At 41.0% G+C, this 26600-nt stretch overlaps 1 protein-coding gene and 1 pseudogene across 4 annotated transcripts in view; one reads left to right on the forward strand and one right to left on the reverse strand.

Annotated features, from left to right (window-relative positions):
* The window catches only part of LOC127693051 (zinc finger protein 501-like), a 66704-nt gene that overhangs the window by 8763 nt on the left and 31341 nt on the right, over positions 1-26600 (reverse strand). The gene's annotated exons all lie outside the window — the stretch shown is intronic.
* On the forward strand, positions 16375-17764 carry LOC127692736 (saccharopine dehydrogenase-like oxidoreductase; annotated as a pseudogene).

The raw sequence follows: 26600 nt of genomic DNA on the forward strand, positions 1-26600 counted from the left end.
CAACTATTGTGGTCCCAAGGGAAGGTGACTAGGGTGAGAACCTGGGATGAGAAGACAAAAATAGAAAGTATGGGATCAGTATGACTTGCATAATATTTTGGCTCATGTTAAGCAAGATTATTAAGATGATACAGCTGATAACCATGATGACCACGAGACTGATAACTGAAGACGATGGTTCCCTTTACTCATTCAAGACGTTCGCTCAAGCACCAGACCAGATCTTCCCACGTCTGCTCTTGGAGAAGTTGCAAAAGTAATGTTCCCTTGGTGCTTTCATCAGGGCATCTGGCCTGGGAGAGGCCTGGGGTAGGTCTGGGATAGGTCTGGGATAGGTCTGGGATAGGTCTGGGATAGGCCTGGGGTAGGTCTGGGATAGGACTAGCTCCCCAAAGGCCCACTGTCAACCTAAACAAAAATACATATTAAAATAGAAACAAAGGAATCAATGCATGGAAAGATAGGGCTGAGAAAGGAAGACTTGAAAAGACTGGAGATGAAATCTACATAATAGGGAATAATAGACCATTAATGACACCAAAAGTTGATTTTTAAAAACCATAATTGAAACACCTTTAGCTAATCTACGTTTTGAAAGAAGGCAGACACAAATTGCTAATTTCCCACATGAATTTAGAGGCAAGAGTGGTCTGGCTGCCGCCATCTTCGCTCCCAGAGGGACAGGATAAGCAGCACCAGGTACACAGAGATATCCTGAGTTTAACATCACTTGGGACACAGACCGCCGCCTATGCCCAAGACCTGGGCAGCTCTGCAGTTCATCTGTGTGCCAGCCTGTCGTGGGTCATTGGCCCTGCAGAATAATCGGCACTTGGAGAGGCTCCCCACAGCCATCTTTGCTCCCAGTTGGTAAGGACAGACAACTCCAGGTACACGGAGACAACCCCAAGTATAACATTACTTGGGGCAAGACACACCTGGGCTCCAACAGCACCCAAGAGTAGGGAAGCCCATCAGCAATCTGTGCCAGGGGAAACCGAGTCATCCAGAGGAGCAGAAATGGTCTTATAGGCTAACTAGAGGTTCAAGCACCAGCCAGTGACAACAGAACCGACTAACACCAGAGATAACCAGACTGAAGAAGGCAAATGAAGGAACTTTACTAACAGAAATCAAGTAAATATGGCAGCATCCAAACCCAATTCTCTGACAACAGCAAGTCCTGGATACCCCAACACACCAGAAAAACAAGATTTGGATTTAAAATCACTGGTCATGATGCTGTTAGAGGAACACAAGAAGGACATAAATAAATCTCTTAAAGAAATTCAGGAGAAAATGAATGTACAAGGGAAACACAAAAATTGTTTAAAGAAATTCAGGAGAATATGGGTCAACAAATAGAAGCCAATAAACAGGAAATGCAAAAATCACTTAAAGAAATACAGGAGAACATGGGTCAATAGGCAGAAGTCATGAAAGAGGAAACACAAAAATCTCTTAAAGAATTACAGGAAAACACAAACCAAAAAGTGAAGGAACTGAGCAAGACCATCCAGGATCTAAAAACAGAAGTAGAAACAACTAAGAAATCACACAGGGAGACAACTTTGGAGATAGAAAACCTTGGGAAGAAATCAGGGGTCATAGATGCAAATATCAACAACAGAATACAAGAGATAGAAGAAAGAATGTCAGATGCAGAAGATACCATAGAAACCATGGACTCAGCAGTCAAAGAAAATGCAAAATGCAAAAAGCTTGTAACCCAAAACATCCAGGAAATCCAGAACACAATGAGAAGAACAAACCTAAGGATTATAGGTATAGATGAGAGTAAAGATTTACAACCAAAAGGGCCAGCAAATATCTTCAACAAAATTATGGAAGAAAACTTCCCTAACCTAAAGAGAGAGATGCCCATGAATATACAAGACACCTACAGAACTCCAAACAGACTGGACCTGAGCAGAAATACCTCCCGTCACATAATAATCAAAACCCCAAATACACTAAACAAAGAAAGAATACTAAAGGCAGTGGGAGAAAAAGGCCAAGTAACATATAAAGGAAGACCTATCAGAATTACACCAGACTTCTCACCAGAGACCATGAAAGCTAGAAGATCCTGGACAGATCTCATGCAGACGCTAAGAGAACACAAATGTCAACCAAGACTATTACACACAGCAAAACTCTCAATCACGAGAGAAGGAGAAACAAAGATATTCCATGATAAAACCAAATTTACACAATATCTTTCCACAAACCCAGCCCTACAAAGGATAATAGGTGGAAAACACCAATACAAGGAGGGAAACTACACCCTGGACAAAGCAAGATAGTAACCTTCTTTCATTAAACCCAAAAGAAGGTAACCATTCAAATATAAAAACAACATCAAAAATAACAGGAAGTAATAATCACTATTCCTTAATATCTCTTAATATCAATGGACTCAATTCCCCCAATAAAAAGACATAGACTAACAGACTGGATACGTAAAAAGGACCCTACATTTTGCTGCATACAGGAAACACACCTCAGTGTCAAAGACAAACACAACCTCCAAGTAAAAAGCTGGAAAACAATTTTACAAGCAAATGGTCTCAGGAAACAAGCTGGAGTAGCCATTCTAATATCAGATAAAATTGACTTTCAACTTAAAGACATCAAAAGAGACACAGAAGGACACTTCTTGATGGTCAAAGGAAAAATACAACAAGAAGAACTCTCAATTCTGAACATATATGGTCCAAATGCAAGGGCACCCTCATTCATAAAAGAAACTTTACTAAAGCTCAAAGCACACATTACACCTAACACAATAATTGTGGGTGACTTCAACACCCCATTCTCCTCAATGGACTGATCAGGAAAACAGAAACTAAACAAGGACACAGTGAAACTAATTGAAGCTTTGGACCAATTGGATTTAACAGATTATATATAGAACATTTCATCCTAAAGCAAAAGAATATACCTTTTTCTCAGTAACTCATGCTATCTTCTCCAAAATCAGCCATATAACTGGTCACAAGACAGACCTCAACAAATATAAGAAGATCGAACTAATCCCATGCCTCCTATCAGAGCACTATGGAGTAAGAGTAGTCTTCAATAGCAACAAAAACAACAGAAAGCCCACATACACATGGAAGCTGAACAATACTGTACACAATGATACCTTGGTCAAGGAAGAAATAAAGAAATCAAAAACTTTCTAGAAATTAATGAAAATAAAGGCACAGCATACCCAAATTTATGGGACACAATGAAAGCAGTGCTAAGAGGAAAACTCATAGCCCTAATGCATCCAAAAAGAAACTGGAGAGAGCATACACTAGCAGCTTAATGGCACACCTTAAAGCCCTGGAACAAAAAGAAGCTAATTCACCCAGGAGGAGTAGAAGACAGGAAATCATCAAACTTAGAGCTGAAATCAATCAAGTAGAAACAAAGAGAAGCAGACAATGAATCAACAAAACCAGGAGCTGGTTCTTTGAGAAAATCAACAAGATAGATAAACCCTTAGCCAGACTAACCAAAGGGCACAGAGACAGTATCCAAATTAACAAAATTAGAAATGAAAGAGGGGTTATAACAAGAGAAACTGAGGAAATTCAAAAAATCATCAGATCCTACTACAAATGCCTGTACTCAACACAGCTGGAGAATCTGGAGGAAATGGACAATTTCATAGACAGACACCAAACACCAAAATTAAATCAGGATCAAATAGATCATCTAAATAGTCCCATAACCCCTAAAGAAACAGAAGTGGTCATTGAAAATCTTCCAACCAAGAAAAGCACAGGACCAGATGGTTTTAGTGCGGAATTCTATCAGACCTTCAAAGAAGACCTAACACCAATACTCTTCAAACTATTCCACAAAATAGAAACAGAAGGAACACTACCCAACTCCTTCTATGAAGCCACAGTTATGCTGATACCAAAACCACAATAAGATCCAACAAAGAAAGAGAACTTCAGACCAATTTCCCTAATGAATATCAATGCAAAAATACTCAATAAAATTCTTGCCAACCGAATCCAAGAACACATCAAAATGGTCATTTACCATGATCAACTAGGCTTCATCCCAGGAATGCAGGGATGGTTCAATATATGGAAATCCATCAATGTAATCCACTACCTAAACAAATTCAAAGAAAAAAAAAACCACATGTTCATTTCATTAGATGCTGAAGAGTTTTTGACAAGATTCAACATCCTTTCATGCTAAAAAGTCTTGGAAAGAACAGGAATTCAAGGCCCTAAACCTAAACATAGTAAAAGCAATACCAGTAGCCAACATCAAACTAAATGGAGAGAAACTTGAAATAATACCACTAAAATCAGGGACTAGACAAGGCTGCCCCCTCTCCCCATATCTTTTCAATATAGTACTTGAAGTTCTAGCTAGAGCAATTAGACAACATAAGGAGGTCAAAGGGATACAAATTGGAAAGGAAGAAGTCAAACTATCACTATTTGCAGATGATATGATACTATACTTAAGTGACCCCCCCAAAAAAAAAAACTCCACCAGAGAACTCTTACAGCTGATAAGCAACTTCAGCAATGTGACTGGTTATAAAATCAACTCAAGCAAATCAATAGCCTTCCTATACTCAAAGGATAAGCAGGCTGAGAAAGAAATTAGAGAAATGACACCCTTCACAATAGCCACAAACAATATACAGTATCTTGGAGTGACTCTAACCAAAAAATTGAAAGATCTGTATGACAAGAACTTCAGGTCTCTGAAGAAGGAAATCGAAGAAGATCTCAGAAAATGGAAAAATCTTCCATGCTCATGGATTGGCAGGATTAATAGAGTTAAAATAGCCATCTTGCCAAAAGCAGTCTACAGATTAAATGCAATCCCCATCAAAATCCAAACGCAGTTCTTTATGGAGTTAGAAAGAGCAATTCTCAAATTCATCTGGAATAACAGAAAACCCAGGATAGCTAAAACTATTCTCAACAGTAAAAGAACATCTGGGGGTATCAGTATCCCAGACCTCAAGCAGTACTACAGAGCAATAGTGTTAAAAACTACATGGTATTGGTACAGTGACAGGTAGATAGATCAATGGGATAGAATTGAAGACCCAGAAATGAACCCACACACCTATGGTCACTTGATTTTTGACAAAGGAGATAAAACCATCCATGGAAAAAAAGATAGCCTTTTCAACAAATGGTTCTGGTTCAACTGGAGGTCAGCATGCAAAAGAATGCAAATTGAACCATTCTTACCTCCTTGTACTAAGCTCATCTCCAAGTGGATCAAGGACCTCCACATAAAACCAGACACACTGAAACAAATAGAAAAGAAACTGGGGAAGACCCTTGAGGACATGGGCACAGGGGAAAAGTTCCTGAACCGAACACCAATGGCTTATGCTCTAAGATCAAGAATTGACAAACGGGTCCTCATAAAATTACAAAATTTCTGTAAGGCAAAGGATACTGTCAATCAGACCAAACAGCAACCAACAAATTGGGAAAAGATCTTCACCAACCCTACATCAGACAGAGAGCTAATATCCAATATATACAAAGAACTTAAGAAGGTAGACTCCAGAGAGCCAAATAACCCTATTAAAAAGTGGGGTACAGAGCTAAACAAAGAATTTTCACCTGAAGAATTTCGATGGCTGAGAAGCACCTTAAGAAATACTCAACATCATTAATCATTAGGGAAATACAAATGAAAACAACCCTGAGATTTCACCTCACACCAGTCAGAATGGCTAAGATTAAAAACTCAGGAGACTGTAGGTGTTAGCAAGGATGTGGAGAAAGAGGAACACTCCTCCATTGCTGGTGGGATTGTAAACTGGTACAACCACTCTGGAAATCAGTCTGGGGGTTCCTCAGGGGGGCATGACACTTCCAGAGGATCCTGCTATACCACTCCTAGGCTTATACCCAGAGGATTCCCCAGCATGTAATAAGGACACATGCTCCACTATGCTCATAGCAGCCTTATTTATAATAGCCAGAAGCTGGAAAGAACCCAGATGTCCCTCAATGTAGTAATGGAAACAGAAAATGTGGTATATTTCCACAATGGAATACTACTCAGCAATTAAAAACAATGAATTCATGAGATTTTTAGGGAAATGGGTGGAACTGGAAAATATCATTCTAAGTGATCATTCTACCCAATCACAAAAGGATACACATGGAATGCAGTCACTGATAAGTGGATATTAGCCCAGAAGCTCTGAATACTCAAGACACAATTCACATATCAAATGATTCCCAAGTAGAAGGAAGGAGAGGGCCCTGGTCCTGGAAAGGCTTGAAGCAGCATTGTAGGGGAGTACCAGGACAGAGAAATGGGAGGTGGGTGATTGGGGAATGGGCGGAGGGAAGAGGGCTTATGGGACTTATGAGGAGGGGGAAACCAGGAAAGGGAAAATCATTTGGAATGTAAACAAAAAATATAGAAAATAAAAACTAAAATAAAATAAAGAAAAGAAAAGAAATCGCAGGTTTAAGAAACACACACACACACACACACACACACACACACACACAAATAGCCATGAGCTAAAAAAAAAAAAAAAAAGAGTGGTGGTCTGTTCTTGGAATCCCACCACATGGAATGGTGAGTCAGAAGCATCACAAGTTTAAGACCTGGTATGACTACAAACTGTGTTTACAAAACACTTGGGAAACTAAACCAGACACTGCCTCAATATAACTTTCCTATAAAGCTCAGTGTACTGTTGGTTGATATTGGTCATTGGGGCCACAGTAGAGATAGGAGCTTGCCAAGATGCTAAGCCGTCATTTTCTGAAGGAGCAGAGGGGTGCAGCCTTCTTGGAAGAGACTGATGCCCAGCTAGCCCCCCCACACACACACACACCTTATTCAAACATTATAAAAGGTTAATTTCGGGTTCAGCAAGTTATCTTATGCTTAGTGCACATAAGAGCAAACAACCGACACAAACCTCAGTCCCTTTTGACCATGGCCACCCATAATCAAAAGTAAGAACTCTAGGTTTTCCAGCAGTACTTTAGAGCCAAGCTACAGTTCTCACATCCACCAAGTGCAGATTCTCTAAAGAGAACTTCTTCAAAGTTCAGTCTCAACACAATTTCCCAGCCTGTACTGATTGACCCAAACATAACCAAGGCCTTGCTGAAACATTTCATTTAAAGCCAGACACAAAGGCTTTACTATACGTTTCATTTAAAGACATACATAAAGGCTTTTAGGCATATCACTACAGTAAACAGAGGCTGGACAAGCATGGGAGGGGCTCTAGAATGAGTGCCCGTATTTTCTACCCTAAAATTAAATTAGAACTAAGTACCACCAACATTCTGAAATAAGTGGATGAGAAGGGACTCCTGTGAGAGGAACCAGCTTGTTTGCTGTTATCCCATGCTGTTGACAAGGCAGGTGCCGGGCCATGGGGAAACACTGAGGCACCGCTCGGGATGGGAAAGCACAGTCTGAGATTTGAGGAAGCCAGAGCTGGGGGGGAGGGTCCCTGTGCCTGTTATGAGGCACAGCCATGGTATTCTCCGGCTCTTAGACATTCAGCTGCCTCTGGGAGTTGTAGAAGAGCAGAGAACTGAGTTGGGGGCCCAGGAGCTGCATCTAGCCCTGGGGGGTTGGGAGCTCTGGCTAGTCATAGTGGAGAAAGTCCTTGGAGTGGTGGTGGTTGTGGTTGGGAGTGTAGAAAGGCCTTCTACAGGAGACTAGCCTGTGGCTCTGTAGAAGTCTCCCCACAGCGGATCTCGATGAAAAGAGGCAGTCCATGGTTCTAAACAGTTTATTGTCATGGCAAAAAATGGATGCATAAAGCCATACCTCACTTCTCAGGGTGGGCCTGACATTAAATACCTTGTGCAGGGAGGAATGTCTGGGAAGAGAAGTTTATCACCTATGCCCTCCGGACCTCTAAGTACCTCATTAGCATGGAGAACTCTTGTTTTGAGCCTACGTGACCACAGGCCCCATCTCTTTTATGTGAGAAGCATGGCACATGTTCTAAGACAGAAGTCTAGCAGAGAGCTGGGAGCCACCTAAGTCTCCAGTGTGTGCCACTGAGTCTCCCAGTCTCAACCTGCTCTACCGTACCAAACTTCCTGGCATGGTTCTTACGTCCCACAAGTAGACACTCCTCCAACTTGTTTCCTGACCTTCACGCATGTTCTGTGACATGTGTCTTCACACATCTCAATGGCTCAAATTCAGAATGTTTAAATAGAAAAGTGACAACAGTATGAGAAAGAAAAATCACCAAACTAAAACAACAAAATACCAGCAAAGCAGATGGCAGTGTTACAACCACAGATAAAAATAGAACTCCTTCACCACACTGCCAGAATGACAATAGGAAACAAAGCATTCACAGTTAACTTCCTACCAAGTTATCAAGTTGTCTCTGCAGAGCTTCTTTAGGGTAACATGGGAACACATGAGTTTTTCATGTGCTAGGGACAACATATCATGACAGGGACTGCCCACTGCTGGCAGGGATGGAAGATGGAGGTATCTCAGAAGCCCATGGAAGCTACTTATAAAAAATAAATAAATAAATAAATAAATAAATAAATAAATAAATAAATAAAAAGATGGCATCTGGGACCCTGAGAAGCAGGAGACACATCCCTCTAGGAGACCGGCCATCTAAAATACAGGACTGCCTGCAGTAGGCCAGGATGGAAAGGTCTCAGTAGCCCATGGCAGATCTCTGTAAAAAAACAATTGTTCTCACTTCTCCTAACTTTAGCCTCCCAGACAATGGCTGTATAGATTTCATTTGTGTGTGACTGCTTTTCAGTTGACCTTGGTGCACATAATTATTCTACTTATATCTGACTTTCCTATTTCTTTCTCCTTCTGCTCTGGTGAATTCTGTAAAACTAGATGTTCCTTAATGTAATGAATATTAAACAATGAAAAATTGAGGCATAGGGACACAGCACAGCACAGTCCTAATGGCCCAGGTATGTGTTGTGATCTCATCTTGGAAACAATGCAATAACTGCACAATGGTAGTTCCAGATTAATGCTGGACTTGCAAAGGAAGTTTGAAGAAATTATTAGAAAATTAAATAGAGCCAACACTGGTACCCTGAGAAAGGAATAAACTACTGAGGTTATGAAATAAGTTTTGCACATTTGAGTGTTTCTTGGATAAGCAAGTATAGAATACATAAAAGTATATATTAGTAAAGCTAAGTCAAAACAATGGGACTCACTCCCCTTTCTGCTGTGGCAGAATCTTGCCAGGTCTGCCACAGTGAAGACACCATCTCCTGATACTTTCTGGAGAACCAGCTTCACTCAGGGCATTTGGAGTACAGAGAGGCCTGAGAGCACAGTAGATGTGGTCTCCCAGGAGTGCCTACCTGAGTGCACAGAGAAAATGGTAATCCCAGGAGAACAGATACACAGACTTGCAGGACAGATAAGCCACAGTCAGAGACAGCAAGACCAGCTAACACCAGAGATAACTAGATGGCAAAAGAGAAACACAAGAACATTACCAACAGAAACTAAGGTAACATGGCACCATCAGAACCCAGTTCTCCCACAACAGCAATCCTGGATACCCCAACACACCAGAAAAGCAAGGTTTGGATTTAAAATCAAAGCTCATGATACTGATAGAGTGCTTCAAGAAGGACATACATAACTCCCTTAAAGAAACATAGGAGAACACAGGTAAACAGGGAGAAGCCCCTAAAGAACTACAGGAAAACACAACAAAACAGGTAAAGGAATTAAACAAAACAATCCAGGATCTAAAAATGGAGATAGAAACAATAAAGAAATCAAAAGGGGAAACAACTCTGGACATAGAAAACCTAGGAAAGAAATCAGGAGTCATGGATCCAAGCTTTGACAACAGAATACAAGAGATAATCTCACATGCAGAAGATACCATAAAAGCATTGACACAACAGTCAAAGAAAATACAAAATGCACTTTCTTTTGGATTAAACAACTAACTCTACCCTGTGTTGGCAAAAGAAAAAAAGCAAAAATGTATTAATAAAATCAGTAATAATCATGAATACAGGGTCTGCTCAATCACACCCTTAGCAGGATGCACCAAGGTCTGTGTCAGCAGTATGGACTTTGCCTTAGGCCTGTACAGTTACAGTTCACACAGCATCCAGACTGAAGATGAGTCTGTCTTATGGCCATCAGCTCTTTACTGAGCTCCTTTCTGACAAGAACCATTTAGTGTGGGTCCTTCTCCCATCCGACGATCTAGGACTTCTACACTTCTACCGCGGCCTAAGGTGCTGGATGCAACGTATGAGACCTCCACACTGCTATCCTGTGACACTTATATACACTTTGGGATATCCACACAGGTCCCAGGTAAATGACAACCACCCATGGCCATCCTCCTATGGTGGTGGTGTATAAATGTGGAACAGACAGCAGAGGACTAGGCTGCATCCATCCCTTCATCTGACACAACCCGCTCAACAATGGCAATATTCACCACCAAGTATCATCCTCATGCTGCACTGTCTTACAGTCTCCAATCCATGCAAGTGATCTTCTTGGCTGGCAGATAAAATGATACCTCACTCCTTTGCTGCCCTTATGTTGTACTCCTAGGCCCGTGTTACCAGCATCTGAAGTACTGACTAAAGGAAGTTGGGAATGACTCACTGATAGACCACCCCTTATCTTGCAGGGCCTGCAATCTTAGGAGGATATACCTAATTTCAGGGGAAATCTCTGGTTTCTCTGGAGATGCAGTTGTGTCATGTGATATTTTTCTGGAAGCTGTCTAGAGAGAGGGTGTTTTGCTGAAGCAGATACTTGAGAGTACATTTAATGTTTAGAAAGGGTACAATAAGTAAAATCCAACAGTGAATGACAGTCTTTCCTTGGTTCACCTTATGACTCATCACTGGTCTTTCCTAACAACACTCTTGCATTGGTATGCCTTACAATGCTGTGCTGGTCTTCTCTAATCATTACTTGTTGTGTCCTCATTAGAGAAACATGCCAAAATACTTCTCATGGTATTCTGCCTGATTTTTGCTTCTTCAGACTCATGCCAATTTGATGGAGTCTCGTGATATTGAGCAGCCGCTACTGATTTGTGTTTGGTGTTTGCTAATTGGAAGGGACTGCCACTACCTATTTGAATTTGACGTTTTGGATTGGAATGCTGATATCCTGAAAGAAAAAAAGAAGATTGAAATCACACCAAAGAACTACTTCTAAACAGTTCATATCCCCTGTCTTAGGGTTTTACTGCTGTGAAAAGATACCATGACCAAGGCAATTCCTATAAGGACAACGTTTAATTGGGGCTGGCTTATAAATTCAGAGGGTCAGTCCATTATCATCAAGATGGGAGAATGGGAGCATAGGACCAGGCAGGCATAGTACAGGCAGGAGCTAAGAGTTCTATGTCTTCATCTGAAGGCTGCTTGCAGAATACTTGCTACCAGACAGCTAGGACAAGAATATTAAAGCCCATACCCACAAGGTCACATCTACTTCAACAAGGCCTCACCTACCAACAATGCCACTCCCTGGACCACGCATATACAAATCATCACATCCCCCATGTTCTCTTAACCATCTTTCTCCTCTACAGTTGGTCCATAGGCTATGAGGGAATTTGAAACATTTAAGAACCCTTATTAAAGAAGATTTTGACAAATCTAAGCCTACAAGTGGCACCCAACATGGCATAATGGGTAACTCTGCTTCTACTTCCTAATAGAAGGAAGTGCAGCTTTAGACTTGACCACACATACTCCTCTTACATTATCCCCAAAAGTTAAACGTTTTAATTTAACCACTGGTATTTACAGTCCTTTACCTAGAGAGACAGTAGGAATAATCTTGGGAAGAAGCAGATTAACTTCTCAAGGATTTATTGTACATCCAGATATATTAGATAGGAATAGCAAGGAAGAAATTAAAATTGGGACATATGTGAAAAAGGGAATGCAAATTTATGCAGGGGATAGACTTGTTGAACTGTTGTTGTTTCCTTATATTAAGGACAAGGCTCCTTTAGTAGAAAGGACACGGCTTTGGGGAGTACTGGAAAATGCGTGTTCTGGCAAATAGTAGTTAATGATTAGAGACCCAGATTAATGGTACAAATGAATAGTGTAGACATATAAGGATTGGTAGATACAGGAGCTGATGTTAGTATACTTTCCCAAAGGTCTTGGAATCCAGATTGGCCACTTCAGAAGGTTTACACACGATTTATAGGAATTGGTAAATTATCATGAATAAGGCAAAGTGTCTGATAGGTTACCTGTGTAGGACCAGAAGGGCAAACAGGGAAGTCTTTTGATCTTTTGAGGCTGACATCCCCATAAATTTATGGAAAAGAGACCTTTTACAACACTGGGGTACTCAAATTAATATTCCAACAATTTGATGGACAGAAAATAAGGAAATCAGGAATGATGTGGCCGAAGCTTTGGAAAAGGTACTGATACAGGTAATTAAGAGCAACCATAAGCTGTGCCCATTTTCCCAAAACAGGACAGCACAGGGATTGAGTTTCCAAATTTACAAAAGGGGACACTGCTGACATACCAACAGCCTTGCCCTTAAAATGGTTATAGAATCAAGGTTTGTGGCAAGAGAAGTATAACAAAAGAAATATTACAGGCACTTGAACAACTGGTACAAGAACAGATGGAGGCTCAACATATAGAAGAGTTTACCAGGCCATGGAATTCCCCTGTATTTGTTGTTAAAAAAGAAGCCAGGTAAATGGAGCATGATAACGGATTTAAGAACAATTAACAAGGTAATTCAACCAATGGGTCCTTTATAGCCTGGACTTCCTTTACCATCTTTGTTACCAAAATCATGGCCTATAATAATAATTGACTTGAAAGATTGTTTTCTCTCAATACCCTTGCATGAGAAAGACAGGGAAAGGATTTCATTCTCAGCACCTACTTTGAATAATAGTCATCCACTAAAGAGACACCACTGGAAGATATTTCCACAGGGAATGTTAAATAGGCCAACTTTATGACAGTATTTTGCACAACAACCATTAGAAATAATATGTAAGCAATTCCCTCAGTTTATCATTTATCATTATATGGATGACATTCTGTTGGCTGATTCTGACAAAGATGTTTTAGAAAATATATTTAAGGTATCACAAAGAATTCTGCCATGTTGGAAGTTACAGATTTCTCCAGAAAAAAAAAATACAAAGAGGAGATTCACTTAATTATTTGGGTAATAAAATCAGTCCACAAAATAGTCAGAATTGTATGTAATCCTTATGGTATTATTAGATTATCTTAAATTTATTAACATAATTACTGATTCCTTATATGTAGAAAGAGTTGTTTTGCATATGGAGACTGCTAAATTTGTACCTGATAATTCAGAGTTAACTTTGTCATTTATACAGTTGCAACAAGCCATTAGAGTTAAAATTATCCATTATATATTACTCATATTTGGCCTCATAAAGGTTTGCCAGGTCCATTAGCTCAAAGTTGATCAATTATCAATAGGAAATGTATTTTAACTCTCAATTTTTCATGAAAATATTATATTAATAGGAAATATTTAAAGAAAAAAATCTCTCATTTGGCAACAAGCCCAAGAAATAATTTTTAAAATGTCCTATGTGTTCCCAACACAATCAAACTCTGCTGAATGCTAGTAGTAACCCTAGGGATACCAAAGAAATGACATCTGGCAGATGGGCGTTTTTCATTTTGCAGAATTTAGAAAACAACAGTATATATGCCATACCATTAACATACTCAGGGTTTCAATAGGCAACTGCTTTAAGCTCTGAAAAGGATGATGTAGCTGCTGGTCTTCTAATGCTAATTGGATACCCCAAAAAGTTTATATGAGAGGGTCTGCATGTAGCTTCTGGGAAACTACCCCCACCCCCAGGTAATTCGGATTGGTAAATAAAAGTGCCAACAGCCAATAACTGGAGAGGAGAGACAGAAGTAGGATTTAGGATTCACAGCCTGGGGACCTGGAAGAGGAGAAAAAGGGAGAAATGGGGGGGGGGGTGCAGTATGCAGGACACAGGAACAGAACCATCATGTAGAGGAGCCAAGAAAAGGAGGCCCAGAGGGCTGCTCAACTGGGTCAAGAGCGGCCAAGACGGAACACAGAAAGTAATGACTTGGAATCATCAGTGGGAGGTGGATTCTAACAGCATGGAGTTTAGGCCCTGCTATTGTGCTGCTTAAGGCTTATTGAAATATAAAGGCAGAGTGTGTATCTTTCTTTTTAAAAAAAAAGATTTACTTATTTATTTTATGTTTGTGATACACTTTTGCTCTCTTCAGAAGAGGGCATCAGATCCCATTACACATGGTTGTGAGCCACCATATGGCTTCTGCGAATTAAACTCAGAAGTCAGTTCTCTTAACCACTGAGTCACTTCTCCAACCCATGATTGTATGTCTTTCATTCAGGAACACAAACCATTGAAGCAGGTAGTAACCCCATACAGGGAATTATTAAAAAATATATTACTACAGACGGTGCTTAATGTCAAGCAAAAACTCACTTTAAAAAATAATTGAAACCTTCTGCCCTGCACCTTCTTCCCAGGCAGATCACCAGCTTGTCTGTTCTTCTGAAGACCACAAAGTCAGAAGGTCTCCCAAGAGAACAGCTACATGCAGGGTCTTAGTTAGAGTTTTACTGCTTTGAACAGACACCATGACCAAGGCAACTCTTATAAAGACAACATTTAATTGGAGCTGGCTTACAGAGTCAGTCTATCATCATCAAAGTAGGAACATGGCAGCATCCAGGCATGCATGGTGCTGGAGAAGCTGACAGTTCTACATCGTCATCTGAAGGCTGCTAGCAGAATACTCACTTCCAGGCAGCTAGGATGAGAAACTTATAACCGACACCCACAGTGACATATCTACAGGGTTGCAGCTTCTAATCCTGCCACTACCTGGGTCAAGCATTTACAAACCATCACACAGAATAACAGCTTGAATGCTCCTCTGAAGACCCCAAAGTCTGAAGGCCTCATAGGAGGTCTGCTACAGGCAGGGCCACAGGCCTCCTAGGACACACAGGAACACAGGAGGCATGATCCTAACAGAGACACCCAGACCAGCTAATGCCAGAGATAACCAGATGTGAAGAGTCAATCCCAAGACCATAAGCAACAGAAGCCAATATACTTTGAAATCATTAGAACCCAGTTGTCCCACCACAGCAAGCCCTAGATACACCAACTCACCTGAAAATCCAGAAGCTGACCTAAAATCCTATCTCATGAAGATAATAGAGTCCTTTAAGGAGAATATAAATAACTCACTGAAAGAAATACAGGAAAACACAATCAAGCAGGTAAAGTATTTAAACAAAGTGGTCCAAGACCTAAAAGTGGAAGTAGAAACAATAAAGAAAACACAAGGGAGGCTATCCCTGAAATGAAAAACCTAGGAAAGAGGTTTGGAATTACAGATGTAAGCATCAACAACAGAATACAAGAGATAAAAAAGAGAATCTTTAGTGTAGAAGATACCTTAGAAGATATTGACACAACTGTCAAAGAAAATTAAAAACATAAAAAACTACTACCCATTCCGCCATTTGTACCAGGGAGCCAGGCGGCTCCACAGCCTTCTGTGCATGGCCCACCAGGAGAGAGTGATCTCCAAGCAGTGCTTTCACTTCTGATAATAGAGGTGAGATCTCCACATTCTCACTGGAGGGGAACAGCTAGGAGCTCACGGGGCATATGATCGGTCAGTGGAGCTGCTGGGACAGGAGTCTTCTGGCCGCCATTTGCACACCAGGGAACCATGTGGTGCCACAGCCTTTTTTTGTGCAGCCTGCCAAGAGAGAGTGATCTCCCAGCAGTTCCTCCACTTCTGAGCATGGAGGTGAGATCTCCACCTTCTCTCCAATATCTCTCTGGATAGGAACAGCTAGGAGCACACAAGGCATACATTCAATCAGTGGAGCAACTGTGAGAGGAGCCTTCCAGGCGCCATTTATACCAGGGAGCCAGGCAGCTCCACAGCCTTCTGTGCACAAACCCTGACAGAAGAGAGTTGGTCTCCCAGGAGTACAGACACGGGCTTACAGGCCCACAGGAGGGACAAGCTCCAGCCAGAGACAGCAAGACCAACTAGCACCAGAGATAACCAGATGGCAAAAGGCAAGGACAAGAACCTACCAACAGAAATCAAGGCTACTCGGTAACATCACAACCCAGTTCTCTTCCCCAACACACAGGAAAAGCAAGAGTTGGATTTAAAATCATATCTCATGATGCTGATAGAGGACTTCAAGAAGGACATAAATAACTCCCTTAAAGAAATACAGAGCCTGAGGCGCAGGCGCAGTGGACTCAGCCAGCCCTGCTGCAGCTCGCTGTGGACTCGTCGTGGCGACATGGAGCAGAGGCCTTTCCAGCTGGTGGTGTTCGGGGCCTCTGGCTTCACTGGCCAGTTCCTGACAGAGAGGTGGCCCAGGAGCAGATAGCCTCGGAGCAGAGCTCCCGCCTGCCCTGGGCTGTGACAGGCCACTCCAAGGAGAAGCTGCAGCAAGTGCTGGAGAAGGCTTCCGCGAAGCTGGGAAGAGCAACACTATCATCTAAAGTTGGAGTAATAATCTGTGATATCAATAATCCAGCCTCACTTGATGAAGTGACTAAACAGGCAACTCTTGTCCTCAACTGCGTAGGACCATATTGATTTTATGGAGAACTTGTAGTAAAAGCATGCATTGAAAATGGAACAAGTTTTATTGACATCTGTGGGAAACCTCAGTTTCTGGAATTAATGCATGTGAAGTATCATGAGAAGGCTGCAGGGAAGAGTGTTTACATAATTGGAAGCAGTGGCCTAGATCTCCATCCCAGCAGATCTAGGAGTGCTATACACCAGAAAGCAGATGAACGGTACTTTGACTGCTGTGGAAAGCTTCCTGACAACTTGAGGGGTTGTGTATTCAGGATGGAACCTGGAAGTCAGCGATTTACGGTTTTGGTGATAAGGGTAGTTCAAGAAAACTACGGAGTGTATCATGTCTGAAACCTGTCCCAATTGTTGGTTCAAAGTTGAAAAGAAGGTGGCCAGTTAGCTATTGTAGAGAGCTGAACTCATATTCCATTCCTTTTTTGGGGGATCTGATATGTCTGCTGTGAAAAGGACTCAGCGTTACTTACATGAAAATTTAGAGGACTCACCAGTTCAGTATGCTGCTTACATAATGGTGGGAGGCATCACCTCCGTGATTAAGCTGATATATGCCGGACTTTTCTTTTTATTCTTTGTGAAGTTTAGCATTGGAAAACAACTTCTTGTAAAATTCTCTTTTTATAAAGAAATTTTCCTTTGGCTATTTTTCAAAACAAGGTCCAACACAAAAACAGATGGAGGAGTCACCATTTACAATGACATTCTTTGGTCAAGGATACAGCCATGGCGTTAGTGTTGAAAAGAACAAACCAAATATCAGAATCTGTACTCAAGTGAAGGGACTAGAAGCTGGCTACATGGCTACTCATATAACCATGGTTCAGGCTGCCATGACGTTCCTGAATGATGCCTTTGGCATTCCAAAAGGGGGCGGTGTCTTTACATCTGGGGCGGCTTTCTCCAGAACAAAGTTGACTGACAGACTCAACCAACATGGCATTGAATTTAGTGTCATTAGCAGCTCCAAAGCCTAAACATTTGAAGACTAACCAAATCATAAAATGCACAAACAGCGTCTGTATTTGATATGTGAAATTCTTCTATAAGCCTATCTGACTATATGTGGACTGTCAAGTATAAAGTATCTGTATATTAAAAGCAGGAAATTATACTATCTTATCCAAAAATAAAAAAGAAATACAGGAGAACATGGGTCAACAGGTAGAAGCCCTTAAAAAGGAAACACAAAAATCCCTTAAAGAATTACAGGAAAACACAAACAAGTGAAGGAACTGAACAAAACTATCCAGGATCTAAAAATGGAAGTAGAAACAATGAAGAAATAACAAAGGGAGACAACTCTAGAGATAAAAAACCTTGTAAAGAAATCAGGAGTCATGGATGCAAACATCAATAACATAATACAAGAGAAAGAAGAGAGAATCTCCAGTGCTGAAGATACCATAGAAACCACGGACTCAACAGTCAAAAAACTGCAAAATGCAAAAAGCTTGTAACCCAAAACATCCAGGAAATCCAGGATACAATGAGAAAGCCAAACCTAAGGATTATAGGCATTGATGAGAGTGAAGATTTATAACTTAAAGGTCCAGCAAATATCTTCAACAAAATTATGGAAGAAAACTTCCCTAACCTAAAGAGAGAGATGCCCATGAATATACAAGAAGCCTACAGAACTCCAAGCAGACTGGACCAGAACAGAAAGCCCTCCTGTCACATAATAATCAAAACACCAAATGCACTAAACAAAAAAAGAATATTAAAAGCAGTAAGGGAAAAAAGTCAAGTAACTTATGTCAAGGCAGACCTATCAGAATTACACCAGACTTCTCACCAGAAACTAGAAGATCCTGGGCAGATCTCATGCAGATCCTAAGAGAACACAAATGCCAGCCAAGACTACTATACCCAGCAAAACTCTCAATCACCATAGATGAAGAAACCAAGATATTCCATGATAAAACCAAATTTACACAATATCTTTCCACAAATCCAGCCCTACAAAGGATAATAGATGGAAAATGCCAACACAAAGAGGGAAACTACACCCTAGAAAAAGCAAGAAAGTAATCTTCTTCCAACAAACCCAAAAGAAAGTAACCACACAAAGATAAAAATAACATCAAAAATAACAGGAAGCAACAATCACTATTCCTTAATATCTCTTAACCTCAATGGACTCAATTCCCCAATAAAAAAGGCATAGACTAAGAATATTTTTATGTAAATCTTCAATTTTATCAGAAAAGGTTTGTAATTCCACTTTCAATCAACTTAGAAATATTTTTATGCCTACCATTTTATCTGTATAATTTCCCATGAAATAGTCGATCTTAACATGTTTTTCTATATATTTCTTCAACTTTATCAGAGATTTTTCTATGTAAATCTTCAATTTTATCAGAAAATGTTTAAAATTCCACTTTCAATTAACTTAGAAATATTTTATGCCTACCATTTTATCGGTATAATTTTCCATGATAATCTTCAATTTTAACATGTTTTTCTATATATTTCTTCAATTTTATCAGAAATACTTTCCATGTAAATCTTCAATTTATCAGAAAATGTTTATAATTCAATCGTCTTAGAAATATTTTATGCCTACCATTTTATCAATATAATTTTCCATGAAATAGTAAATTTTAATGTGTTTTTCTATTTATTTCTTGAATTTTATCAGAAATGCTTTCCATGTAAATTTTCAATTTTATCAGAAAATGTTTACAATTCCACTTTCAGTCATCTTAGAAATATTCTATGACAACCATTTTATCTATATAATTTTCCATGAAATAGTACATTTTAATGTGTTTTCTATATATTTCTTGAATTTTGTCACAAATATTTTCCTTGTAAATCTTCAGTTTTATCAGAAAATGTTTATAGCTCCACTTCCAATCAACTTAGAAATATTTTTATGCCTACTATTTAATCTAATTTTCCATAATCTTCAATTTTAACGTTATTTTATATTTTGCTACAATTTTATCAGAAATATTTTCCACATAAATCTTCAATTCTATCACAAAATGTTTTTACTTCCTTTTTCAAATAAAGAAAAGAAAAATTAGCCGGGCGGTGGTGGCACACGCCTTTAGTCCCAGCACTTGGGAGGCAGAGGCAGGAGGATTTCTGAGTTCGAGGCCAGCCTGGTCTATAGAGTGGACAGCCAGGGCTATACAGAGAAACCCTGTCTCAAAAAAACCAAAAAAAAAAAAAAAAAAAAAAAAAAAAAAAGAAAAAAGAAAGAAAGAAAAAGAAAATAAAAAGGAAAAAAAGGAAAAAAAGAAATGCATTTATCTATAAACACCAGCTGCATCATGAATCTCAAAGCAGATGTCCCCAAGGACCATGGCTGGGAATTAGAAAGGAAGCATAGGGTTTCTTTCAGGTTTTGTAGAAATATGTAAAATCTCAATTTACTGGCATTTACTATTTATGGAAATAGAAATTGACTTTTTCAAAGGACAAAAAAAAAAAAAAAAAAAAACAAACAAACAAAAAAAAAAAAACCTACTACCCAAAACATCCAGGAAATCCAGGACACTATGAAAAGATCAAACCCAAGGATAATAGAAATAGAGGAGAGCAGAGATTTCCAGATCAAAGAACCAGAAAATATCTTCAACAAAATCATAGAAGAAAACTTCCCCAACCTAAAGAAAGAGATAGCCATAAATGTGTAAGAAGCCTATAGAACACCCCACTTGTCATATAATAACCAAAACACTAAATGCACAGAACAAAGAAAGAATATTAAAAACTAAAAGGGAAAATGCCAAGTAACATATAAAGGCAGTCCTATCAGAATTACACCAGACTTCTCAACAGAAGGTCAGTAGAGCCTTGTCAGAGGTCATGCAGGCCCTAAGAGAACACAAATATCAGCCCAGGTTACTATACGAAACAAAACTCTCAATTATAATATACAGAGAAACCAAAATAGTTCATGACAAAACCAAATGTAAACAATATCTATCAACCAATCCAGCCTCATAGAGGGTTCTGGAAGAAAAACCCCAACACAACCAGGGTATCAACACCAAGGAAAACAAGAGATTAATCATGTCACAACAAACCAAAAAGGAGAGAATAACAAACACATAATTCCACCTCCAACAATAAACAGAAGAGGAACTAACAATCATCTGTCTTGAATATCTCTCAACATCAATGAATTCAATTCCCCTGATAAAACGGTATAAACTAACAGACAGAATACACAAACAGGATCCAGCATTTTGCTGCATTCAAGAAACACACCTCAATAACAAACACAGACACTACCTCAGAGTAAAAGTCTGTTAAAAAAAAAAAAAGTCTTCCAAGGAAATGGTGCCAAGAAACAAACATGAGTTTCCATCCTTATATCTAATAGAATAGACTTTCAACCAAAAGTTATCAAAAGACCCTGGGAAGGACACTTCATACTTATCAAAGGAAATATAGACCAAGATAAAGTCTCAATTGTAAATATCTGTTACCTAAATGCAAGGGCACCCACATTCATAAAAGAAACTTTTATAAAGCTCAAAACACACATTGAACCTCATATAATAATAGTGGGAAACTTCAACATCCAAATCTCACCAATGGACAGGTCATTGAAACAGAAAATAAACAGAGATACTTTCAGTTGGGGAAGTGCCTCCATGAGATCCAGCTGTGGGGCCTTTTCTCAATTAGTGATCAAGGGGGGAGGGCCCCTTGTGGGTGGTTCCACCTTTGGGCTGGTGCTCTTGGGTTCTATAAGAGAGCAGGCTGAGCAAGTCAGGGGAAGCAAGCCAGTAAGAAACATCCCTCCATGGCCTCTGCATCAGCTCCTGCTTCCTGACCTGCTTGAGTTCCAGTCCTGACTTCCTTTAGTGATGAACTGCAACGTGGAAGTGTAAGCTCAATAAACCCTTTCCTCCCCAACTTGCTTCTTGGTCATGATGTTTGTGCAGGAATAGAAACCCGACTAGAACACAAAAGCACATGCATGGTATGAGCTCACTAATAAGTGGATATTAGCCAAAGGGTACAGAATACCTAGGAAACAACCCACAGAATTTAAGAAGTTTAACAAGCAGAAAGGCCAAAGTGAGGATGCTTCAATCACACCTAGAAGTGGAGGAAGAAAATAATCATGAGTGGCAGGAGAGAAAGACATGGGTGGGAGGGGAAAAGAGAAAAGTAGAACAGGATCAGGTATGGGGGGGGGGGGGTAGGAGAGAAGCCTAGAGGGCCAGGAGAGTGACTGGAAATATGCAGACTGGGGGGTGGCAGGTGAGGGGACCCTCTAGAAAGTACTACAGACCTGGGAGGTGAGAAACTCTCGAGACTCAATGGGGGTGACCATAGCTGAAAGAGTAAAGAAAGAGACCTCAAAGAGTCCACCTCCAGTAGATAGGCAGGGTCTCAAGTGGGGGAATGGGATTACCAACCCGCTGTCAGAATTTCTGACCCAGAATTGTTCCTGTCTAAAAGACCTTCAGGAGCCAGGCGGTGGTGGTGCACGCCTGTAATTCCAGCACTCTGGGAGGCAGAGGCAGGTGGATTTCTGAGTTCAAGGCCAGCCTGGTCTACAGAGTGAGTTCCAGGACAGCCAGGGCTACACAGAGAAACCCTGTCTCGAGAAAACCAAATCCAAAAAAAAAAAATACCTTCAGAGACAAAAATAGAGACGAGACTGAAGGAACTCAGTGACTGGCCCACCTGGGGATCCATCTCATAGGGGTGGAGAGCACCAAAGCCTGACACCATTACTGATGCTACAATGTGCTTACAGACAGGAGCCTAGCATGGCTGTCCTCTAAGAGGGCCTACCTGTTACAGACCAAAGTCTGCCATGAGATAACCAGGATTCTTTGGTCCGGGAAGGCACAGGTCCGGCATAATGACAAATTGACATGACCATGGAGGCAGTTTGAATCTGAATATATATTTCTGGGTATCTCTTAGTCCATTTAAGTTAACATCTCAGATTAAGCATCACATTCATCTGTAAAAGACTAGGTTTTCTCGGGCAATACAGGGTGTTTACCCAAAGTCCAGGGCGCATGCAGGCACTGGCCTGGGAGCTGAGGAAGGATGGCTCCTATGCCTAGTTTCCTAGTGAAAATGGTGGCATTGTAGAGCTTGGGAAGCTGCCTGGCTTGCGCTGTCTTCCAAGAGTACTTCCACCTAGTCTGCCCATTGCACTCTTCTCTGTGCCATGCCCGGGGCCACCTTAGGCCTCTTGAGGCCCTCAGCAATCAGTTCCCTGTAGTCCCTAGCCTCAGTCCAGGGCTGCTGCAGGCCCCAGGCAATGAGCTCCAGTAGCAGCCTCTAGCCCCCAGCCTGGTGAACTAACTGGCTGTTGCCCTTAGGCCCAGCTTGGTGAGCTAACTAACTCATTCCTCCTCTGAGTGTCTCTCTGAGTAAAAAGTATCTACTGTCTCTTAAATCACACCTGGATAAGCTAAAAATGTTGTTTTGCCCAAGACTCTCTAGGTGGGGTCAGCAAAACAATGTAGTTCCTCATAGGCCTCCATTGCTATCCAGAGGAACCAGGGTAGAGACAGCCTGTCTGCATAACAAGCAAAAGTCAGGAGTTAAAAGCAGAACAGGATTAACTTGTCTGCTGCAGAAGTCTCAGAAGTATTTAACTCAGCTGCAAATTAGCAACTCAAAAAACAGAAAGCCTGGCCTCTGGGATGCACAGCTATGAGCTATGCATCAACTCAAATGTAAATTCAGGGTGTGATTTAATTAGGTGAAGGATGGAAGAAGCTGAGGAGGAGGGCAACCCCATAGGAAGACCAGCAGGCTCAGCTAACCCAGAACCCTGGAGCTCCCAGAGACTGAGCCACCAACGCGCAGCATACATGAGCTGTTCCCAGGCCCCCAGCACACATACAGTAAATGACTGCCTCAGTGGGAGAAGAAATGCCTCATCCTAGAGAGACCTGAGGCCTCAGGAATGGGGAGCTCTTGGGGATGATGGGGCGCATCCTCTCGGAGACACGGGGAGGAGGAACAGGATGAGGAACTGTGGGAGGGGGGACCAGGAGGAGGGGTAACAACTGGATATTATATATATATACACACACACATACATACGTGTGTAAATTTTTTTTAAAAAATTAAAAGATTAGGAGGCGAGAAGGATTAGTTTCTTAGCCAAGCTGAGTCACATGGTTCCTCCCCAAGCCACACAGATTCTGAACTAGGAAAATTTTCATGTTAAATTGGCATGCATAATCCTGGGGTTCATGGCTTAAATCTAAAACACAGCTGCATACCCAAGCCAATCCAGTCACACTGGGCAGCAAAGTAGGGATTCAGCCTGAGGCTTCCTCATATGCTTCCGTAAGACCCACAAAAACCGAGGGCACCCCAGCACCCCATGCCTCGGAAGGCGACACCCATATCACTCAGGAGAAACGTCTTGATGCAATTAGCAAGAGGATTTTATTCCAGAGCTCTGGGTTCCACAACCGTACACCGCACAGGGCTAGAGGACTGTGAACCCTGAGCAACTCAATCAGGGGTATTTAAAGGGAAAAATCACAAGGCAAGGGGTGGAAGACAATCATGCATGGGACGGGAAGCACAGAACGAACAAGTCAGGCAATAGTCTATGCCTTAAGGAAGGTTAATGATTATCTGGAGCAAACATCCTTGGGGCATTTTAGAGTTAAACATTGGGCCAGTCATCAGAAGAGCTAGCTCCTGGGACAGGGTGAGCTATCTCTTGAGGCCAAAGGTCTCAAGCTGAGGGCGGAAAGGCAAGTTACTCAGTGACTCAGTGCTAAGCTCATTGCTGGGGTCTAAAAATATTGAGTTGGGGGGTAATGGCGTTAGCAGTTTACAGAAGCAAGGTAAACAGATAATTAGCTCATTTCCAGTTACCTTACAGGGCCAGGATCACCTATTCAAGGCCTTTTTGCCTAGCTCTTAATAAAGGGCAGGCTCTGGAATGTGACCTTTTACCTAGTTTCTAACAAAGAGCACAAAGAGTGGGCTCTGGAATATGAAGTGTTTGGGGCTCCTTAGAAGGCCGGAGTTAGAGTTAGGCTGTATTATTTTCTATCCTTTCACTTCTAAACTACAGAGCTTAAGCCACGGATACTGAGAGAACCTGCTGGGATAAGGCATGCTATGAGAGAGCAGCCTAGTGAGATAGGAATAGGAAAATTAATGGAAATTTAAGAAGTCAGTGCTTGCCGGGCAGTGGTGGCGCACACCTTTGATCCCAGCACTTGGGAGGCAGAGGCAGGCGGATTTCTGAGTTCGAGGCCAGCCTGATCTACAGAGTGAATTCCAAGACAGCCAGGGCTACACAGAGAAACGGTGTCTCAAAAACTCAAAAGAAGAAGAAGAAGAAGAAGAAGAAGAAGAAGAAGAAGAAGAAGAAGAAGAAGAAGAAGAAGAAGAAGAAGAAGAAGTCGTCAATGCTTTGCAAGTAACCAGAATCTTAGAATGCAGGCTCTGGGGGAATTCTGAGATAACTTAATGTGGCATTTATCCATAAATTAGCATGAAAATAGGCTCATAGAGAAAATAGAAGGGAAATTAATTAAAGTTAAATAAAGGATGTTAACTCAAGTTATATAAAGAGAAAGGGGATATAGTTATATATCCACAGATATTAATCTCCTTGGAGAAATGAAGAAAATTTGCTTTAATTGTTTTAAGGATAGAAAGGAGAAATAATTGTTATATTCCATAGCTGCCTGCAGCTATTACAAACAGGGTTGCTGGAACAGAAGCCAAGGGATAGATGGGGAAGGGGCAAAAAGAAAGAAGGGCCAAGACAATATTTCACTGATCAAGGCCGGAAACTTTAATGGCGGTCAGACCTTTTAACAGTTTGGGCAAACCCTTCCCCCCAGACTCCGGGCTGAGTTCTGGTAGAAGTTGTCTAGCTTCTCTTGGAGGTCCTTGTCTAGACTGCTCCGGCAGCTGGGTGGGTCACCTGCTTAATTCAGGAATTCCTGGACCTGGAGGAACAATGAGCTTAACCTTCACTGAGCTTCTCCACCTGAGGATAAAAATTCCTGCTTTAACCTACTTCCCTATTATGTCCTAACAGCAGATTCCCGCCCGAAGTCAGGGATTGTCCTTGACCAATGTCAAACTCAAACCATGTGCGTGACTGCCCCAATATGGCTCTGTACAAATAATAGTGATTAAGTGTTTTTAAGTATACATGAAAGAATAAAGAAATCTGGGCCTTTGGTCTCAAATGTAGGAAACAGGTGCAGAAATAGAGAGAAATCCTATTTCAACCAATAATAATAATTGTTTGAAATTACTTTAATTGTTTTGAGTTGTTTTAATTATCAGAATGAAGGTGATTATGAGTTTGGCGGTATTAATGACATCACTAATCCTTTGAGAGAGCGGTTATGCCGGGCGGTGATGGCACACACCTGTGATCCCAGCACTCTGGGAGGCAGAGGCAGGCAGATTTCTGAGTTTGAGGCCAGCCTGGTCTACAGAATGAGTTCCAGCACAGCCAGGGCTACACAGAGAAACCCTGTCTCGAAAAAACCAAAAAATCCAAAAAACAGAAAAAAAAAAATTGAGAGAGAAGTTAGATCAGATCAGGCTTAAAGAAAAGAGGCTGCAAAATGGAATCAGCCGATTCAGGTCGCCAGACCAAGAACACGCTATCTGGGGAGAGAGGCCCTATAATTGTAAGAGGAAAGGAGAAAAAGCTTTGGACTTCTTCCAAAGTAATATGGGTCAGACATGATGGGGAAAGACCCCTTGTAGACCTTGGCTACAGACAAGACAGAAAAATTCAAGAAGACCAAATAGAACAGGTAATATGGACTGCTGAACTCTCCACAGGGGAACAGCCCTAAGACTGGCTTAGACATAAAAGTATCTGTAGCCAAAACTTCAGCTAACCATAGTCAATTAATCTTGTTGGTTACAGAATCCTTAAAATTCATCATGCCATCCTTCATATGGCGTGAATGA

The sequence above is a fragment of the Apodemus sylvaticus genome, chromosome 9, assembly GCF_947179515.1.
Source record: "Apodemus sylvaticus chromosome 9, mApoSyl1.1, whole genome shotgun sequence".
NCBI classification, from domain to species: Eukaryota; Metazoa; Chordata; class Mammalia; order Rodentia; family Muridae; genus Apodemus; species Apodemus sylvaticus.